The sequence below is a fragment of the Coenobita brevimanus genome, chromosome 10 (assembly GCF_032717465.1).
Source record: "Coenobita brevimanus isolate Jiangsu-jjx chromosome 10, ASM3271746v2, whole genome shotgun sequence".
NCBI lineage: Eukaryota > Metazoa > Arthropoda > Malacostraca > Decapoda > Coenobitidae > Coenobita > Coenobita brevimanus.
This window is the reverse complement of record NC_136963.1, coordinates 3969324-3976894: the sequence shown is the minus strand read 5'-3', so window position 1 is coordinate 3976894 and position 7571 is coordinate 3969324.

Sequence of the window (7571 nt, the reverse complement as noted above, 5' to 3'; positions counted from 1 at the left end):
TCCTTTCTAATCTGTTCCCATTGTTCCACATATGTCTCACCTAATTCAGTGTCCCAGTCTAACTTTTCTCGCCAAGCCTCCTGTACTAAACATTTGCCCCTAATAACTTGGGACTGACCAATCCTAATAGGTCAAATAGCTTGGAAACCTGACTTAACAAGGACCTCTTGGTGAGAGTGACGTCAGAGAACTTAATTGGTTTCAAACTTATTACATCAGCTGTTGTATCCCAGTTAAGACCTAACACATTTTGAATTTTGGGAATGTCAAAATCTGGATAGTCCTCTTGTATTTTATTCCTCAAAGGCGGTGAATTTGTATTCCAGCTCTGTAACGGCAAATTTGCCTTCCCACATTCGGAATTGGCTACTTCATAAGCCTTCAAAGCTTCCGACTCTGTATCAGCAACACCTTGCAAATTATCCATATAAAAAGCCTGCCCTATTTCTGGACATTTGGCATTTTCAAAATGATGCTTTAAAGTGTTGCAAAGTAGGAAAGGACTAGCACAAGAGCCAAAGAGCACCGATCGGAAACAGTAAGTTTTCAATGGACTATCCTCATTTTGAGGATCATGAGGCCAGAGGAATTTTGTAAATTTCCTATCCTCCTCTCTCAGTCCTATTCTGAGAAAAGCCTTACTAATGTCTGCTGTGTAAGCGTAAGGTTTCTCTCTAAATCTTAGTAACACATTCCCTAACTTCTCTGTTAGTGTAGGTCCAGAGTATAGGCAATCGTTCAAGCTAGCAGATCCCTTGGACGCTTTACTACTACAGTTGAATACTATCCTTATGGGCGTAGTTACTGAATCCTTTCTTACAGCATGATGTGGTAAGTAGTGTCCTTCTTTGTGGTTAACAGGGTATTCTACCTCTTCTATAAATTTATTCTTCAATTGATCCTTTATAATATTATCATATAGGATCAGATGTTCTGGTTTATCTCTCAACTTTCTTAGAAGAGAATTTAACTGAGCTTTAGCTGCTTGGTAATTTGTTGGTAACTCTGAATGGTTTAGTTTCCATGGTAATCCTACCCAATACTGTCCATCCTTAAATTCCACAGACTGATTATACAAGTCCAATGTTATTTTATCTTCAGGGGTTGGTTCCTCAGAGTGTATACCTACACTGTCTAGGTCCCACAGTTTGTGTACAGGTTCAATGTTTTCACCCAACAAGTCATTTATCTGAGTAGGTTCTAATTCTGCACATATTCTAGCTACCATCAATGACTGTGTGGGGGTAACAAAGACTGAGTCTACTAGTTTGGCCTCTGCTTTAATTTGTTTTGGAAAAGGCAACTGACCCATAATAAGGTTACCTCCTGGACTCTTGAACAACTGTACCTTATTCCTTTTGAAAGTCCTATGTAGGAATCTTCCACAATAATCAGAACCAATTATCATTTTTATGGGACCCACAGTATCTGATTCCACATTCTGTTTAGCCAACCTTATCCCTGAGCTTTGTAGATGATCAGAGGTTTCCTTCAATCCCTTTATATATATACTTGTCTCCATAGTATCAAGCACAGCTGCTGTTATACGGCATTTATATCTGCCTAATTGTATTACAGGTCTAACTAAATCAAAAGACTGAGCCTTCCTAGTTGTCAAGAATCCTGTAATGGCTAGATTTACCTTGCCGATAACTGGTAACTTTAATTTCTCCACAATGTCTGCAGAAATGAAAGTTTTCTGAGCACCCGTATCAAACAGGGTACATACTAATTGTTTTCTATTCTCAAACAATACTTTCACATCTGCTATTGGTACTGCAGCTGGCATTACTAATGGAGCATTCCTTTTTGCAATTGTCATATTGACGCTTGCAGGTTTAGGAACCTCAATTTTCATCCTAGGGCATAAAGCACTATGATGATGATCTTTTTTGCATTTAAAGCAAAGATTTAATTTAGTCTTACAGTCCGCGGCAGCATGTTCGGAGTTCATACAGATTATACAACACCCCAGTTCCTGAAGCTTCCCTACTCTACAAGCATAATCAGGGTAGTGTTGACAAAATACACTGGAATGTTGCTCACCACAAAAGACACAAACTTTCCTGTCTTTTACCATGGAAGGTTTTATTTCCTTAATATCCTCAGCATGTCTATTCCTTATCTTTAATACTTTATCCTCGGCCTTTGTGGAGCTAAGGAAAGTACCTATCTCTTCTTTAGGCACATACTTAGTCTTCTCTGACTTAACTTTCCCAACCAGATGTTTAATGGGTTTTTTCTTTACTTCAGTCTTCTGTTTGACCTCAGTAGTGTTTAATGTTCCTTGCAAATGTTTACAGAGTTGCATCAATCCTTCCTCAATCTCTTCACAGGAGAAATTATCCTTCTGGTACCTACCATACAAAGCATCCTTGGTTTTCGGTGGTAGCTTTAAGGAAACAATTCTTGAAAGCACCCAATCTGATGTCTTAATATCTTCGTAAGTACCTAAGGCCTTTAAATTACAACTTAGTGCAATTCTAAATTTTTGCAAGGAATCAAAATCGTGCCTAGGCGTGGGTAATTCTATTAGAGCCCGCAATAATTGATTTATAATTTGTTCCCTGTCTTCGTAATTTTGTCTAAGGATGGTCAAAGCCACTTCATAGTTATTTTCTTCTACTGGTAATTCTTTTATCAGTTGATATGGTGTTCCTCTGACCTGTCCTAACAAATACGTAAGTTTGGTGACTTTAGGGAGATATGTTCTATCGAGTACCAAATATTTGAACTGATCCCAAAAGGATTTCCAGTTCTGCTCTCCATCAAATTCCGGAAGCGTTATTTGTGGTAACACAGCTCTACTCTGCTGTGCCACAACTTGTGTTTCCGCGGCAGTGTCAGCTAATTCTGACTCTAGTGTCTTTACTACAGTTAAGTATTCTTCTAATTTGTCTTCAAACTTCGTAGTTTCTGACTCTAAGAGTTCCTTATTCTCAGCCTTTACTATAGCCGCTTCTAAAGTTAAGTAACTCTCGTCGTACTTACTCCATCGATCTTTCAGGATATTTAGGAGACTATTTATTCTCTCCTTGGACAGAGGTATTTGGTCCAACGACTGGTTACAATCATTTATGGCTCTAGTTACCCATCCTGCCTTACTACTAGAAGATCTTTGCAATAAAGAAACAGACATGTTGACGGAGTTCTAATTTAATAATTTAATTATGAATTCCAACCACAATTTTACCTCAACTTAGTAATGATTTGATTATTTTATTTTGAAGAGGGTAGGGATTAAGTCCGCATTGTACAAATTATCCCCTCTCCCAATTTCGTAATATTCATTACAGCTCAGCTAATTATTTAATTTAATTTTGAGGAGTGTAGGGATTAGGTCTAAAATTTCAACCTATTCCCCAGGGTTATTAAACCTCTAGGGTTTTATTTCATCCCCACACTCAATTGCCAAAACACCCATATTCCCCGAGCTCAGAATTTATTACCTCAATACTCCATAGGCCCACCCATAGCTTGGACGGTTCCAATGAATACCATCAGCCTTCAACATTGCTTGGAAGGGCTTGGCATTAAAATGTATGAAATCCCTTCCCTTCCTGATCCGTTGCAACTTTCGGTTTACAGCTCTGCTAATTAATTTATATGTTCCATAACAAACTGGAGAGCCATATGGCAGGTTCCTTGGCTCGAGGAGGGTTATGGCTACTGAGGATTTACAAGAGCCATCTATGGCTCCCACCACTGTTATAATATTCTCCACTACTTCATTGCAACCGAACGTAGTAGTAGCTATGCCCATTAAAAGCAACTTTAAACACATTCAGCGCCCCGGCACACATCGGTTGTCCTCACTCGGTCGGGGCACCAAAAATGTGAAAAATGTTGATCAGTTCTGGTAAACAAATCGGGGCCCTCTTTCTGGGCACCAAAATGTGAGAAATGTTAAATGTATCCAAGTCGGTATCCCTGCCGGGACACCGCTATGCAAGAATTTTCTCGGTACACAACTCGTAGGTCGTTACTCTTCCCTAAAGTTGTCTAAGTAAATCAAACAAGTCTCATAGAGTTAGGTGAAACGTAACTTAACCTTAACTCACCTACAATAACTATTTCTCTTCTATCTCATAGCTAATCCCCCCTTGAATTGGCCAATTCGTAAAGGTTACTTAGCTAGTGAGGAGGGTGTGATCGATAACCGATGACGATGAGGCTGCTTAGTGTAATTGGTTGAGCAAGCAAGCGTCCTTATGGTGCGTATGTACAACCTAGCTTGAGAGTGACTAGGAACAGAGTGAGTGAACACGGCAATTCTACCTCCCTCATAGAATGGTAGGTTGCCAACTTTTAATTATTTACAGTACTAAATACAGTTAAATTACATCATGATATGTACAGGGCAAATCTAACAAATTAATCTTAAATCCACTTAAACTAAAGTTAGACCAATTATTCCCTTTAACTATGTAAATATCTTAATTCCACATCTGCCTTAACAGGGGAATCTTTCCCTGGTTGCCACGTCACCTATCGCGCAGACGCAGCTTAGGTCAGTGGAAAATACCACATAATTACATGTATTTACAATGCATAGTTGTCCACGGGGGTTAAATGCAGTAGCATTTAATTTATCAATAACAAGAATTATTAAAGAGAACGTCGTTTCTGGGTTATTAAAACCGCTTGAATAATTAACAACAGTCTCTACGTCCTCTGCCTTTAACCAGGGATAACTATGATAAATTTAGAGAGCGCAACTGCTCTGGGGGAAAATATTTCCCACAGTTGTGATCGGAGGAGCCCAACGGAGAGAAAAGGTTAACAGAGTAAGCAGAAGGATTAGTTGTGAGGAAGAGGTCAAGTATGTTGGAGCTCTCTCCAAGGCGGTCAGGGATACGGGTAGGGTGCTGTGCAAGCTGCTCTAGGTCATTAAGGATAGAAAAGATGTAGGCTTGTTCACCTGGTGGATCAGTGAAAACCAAAGATTTCCTGCTGCCATTTTTTTTATTCCAGTTCACTGTGTCTTTATCTGAGCCAAAAGATTTGTGGCGAGAAATTGTCCGTTTGTATTAATTTGTATTGTTATCTTTCCGGGAATTTCCTGTCATTTATCGTTTTACTTATACCAACACTTGAGTCAATATACTCTCTCTCTCTCTCTCTCTCTCTGTTATATTTGTTGTCATGAAGATCATTGCTCTATTTGCCCAATTTATCCTTCGTCTTTCACAGACACGTATGTTATGGGGTTATCCCAACAATAAGTGGGCATTAGCATTGCCTGTAGGAGGGGATTTAGCACATGGGGAGAGGGTGGCGGTCGCGGGGGGAAAGGAGGGGTAGGGGCAGGGAACCAGGAGAGAGAGAGAGAGAGAGAGAGAAGGACGAAAGAAGAGAGGAAATTGTACATAGAGAGGCAGGAATATTCAAATCATGATAGGTGAGAGAGAGAGAGAGAGAGAGAGAGAGAGAGAGAGAGAGAGAGAGAGAAGGACGAAAGAAGAGAGGAAATTGTACATAGAGAGGCAGGAATATTCAAATCATGATAGGTGAGAGAGAGAGAGAGAGAGAGAGAGAGAGAGAGAGAGAGAGAGAGCACTGGCAAAGTCCTAATGCCAATAATGTCGACATACTCAATTTTCAGCCAGAAATCTCAGCCTTAGGACATCATGTTTTGGCCCTCTTGTCCATAAAGTCGACAATGCTGTAATGCACAATGGGATACTCCGCCTTACTGCACCGATAACTCCTTGAGAACTGGGAAAGCTTTGCGTTGCCTGCTGGTTATAACGTAGGATATAACGAAGTAGTTGACGTATTTTTGGTGTCTAGCCTGCTATACTCTTTTCACCGTAATTTGGTCTAATATTGTTCTCCTGTCATCGTAAAGGGTGAGATGTATCAATAGATTAATGCTGGAATGTAGTGCTAATTAGGAGGAAGAGCTGTGGAAAGGATATAGAGCCATAGCACTGTCTTTTTCTGATGGTGAGCTACGTGAAATTAATTGCAAATGGACGAAGATCGGGACCAAATTCAGATGGAAAAAAGAGTATAGGACAGATTAGCCAAAAGAAGAAAATGTGAGCCAAGAAAATCTATCTATCTATCTATATACCAAGGCTGCTTCCCCCAAGGAAAGGGACGTAGCCGACACAGGACGACACACTCCCTATTTATTCATCCATTCAAACACATTCATTCGCATCTTAGCCCCAAAGGGGAGAAGGGACAGATCCTCACCGCATCACACTGCACAAGGGTCAACTGCGAAGTGGAATCAGTAAAATCCGCAGCAGGGCCCAAAAACAGAGCTGGTTTTCCCCTGCCAAATCATAATAAACCCATCCACTTACCCGCACATGACCTGATTAGCTGATCAGACCAAATGCGGGAGAATATCCCCTCAGGGCTGTGTCATCATTTATTCATTCACAATTTCTCTCCATTTATTTCTCTCACGTACAGTCACTCTTCCTTGCTCAACAGACATCCCTCTCGCATCCAGCGCTCTCTCAACACTGTCCATCCATTCTATTCGTGGTCTCCCTCTCAGCCTTACACCTCTCACATGAGATCTAGTTATCTTCTTCACCAATCGCTCATTATCCATTCTCTCCATATGCCCAAACCATCGCGACACCCTCTGCTCAACTCTACCAGCCATCTCCCAAACAACTCCAGTTCTCATTCACGCTTCATCATTTCGCACTCGATCCATACGCGACACCCCACACATACTCCTCAGACACCTCATCTCCATTACATTCAAAGTTTTCCTCACTGTTACACCCATATTCCATTTTTCAGCCCCATATAACGCAGTCGGTATCACAACACCCTCATACAGCCTTCTCTTTACATCCATTCTAAGCAAACGACATCTAAACACTTTTTTCATTCCTCCCAGCACCTTTCCTACTTCATTCATTCTAAACTACACTTCTGCATCTATTCTTCCATCCACAGCAACATGTAACCCTAAATATTTAAAACACTCTACCTCCTCAAGCAACTCGCCATTCAAAACTATATCCATCCCCCTACCAGCTACCAACCTTGTACACTTCATCACTTTACACTTATTCTCATTTACTCTCAATTTCCTTCTTTCACACACCCTTCCAAACTCCTCTACCAACTGTCTCAAGCTCTTCTCTGAATCAGCCACCAGTCCAGTATCATCTGCAAACAGCAGCTGCTTCAGATTCCACTCTCCACCATCAACATTCACCAGACTCAGACCTCTACCTAAAACTCTTACATTCACCTCCCTTACAACACTATCCATCTAAATATTAAACAACCAAGGCGACATCACACATCCCCGTCGCAGCCCCACTCTCACAGGAAACCAATCATTCACAGCATTTCCCACTCTTGCACATGCTCTACTATTTACATAAAAACTTTTCACCCCTTTTAGTAACCTACCATCAAGTCCATACAATCTTAAAACAGTCTGCAAATCCTCCCTATCAATTCTATCATACACCTTCTCTAAATCCATGATTGCCCAAAACACATCCTTTGCCTTTCCCTAAATACTTTTCACACACTTGTCTGACAGCAAGCACCTGATCCACGCATCCCCTCCCTCTCCTAAAGCC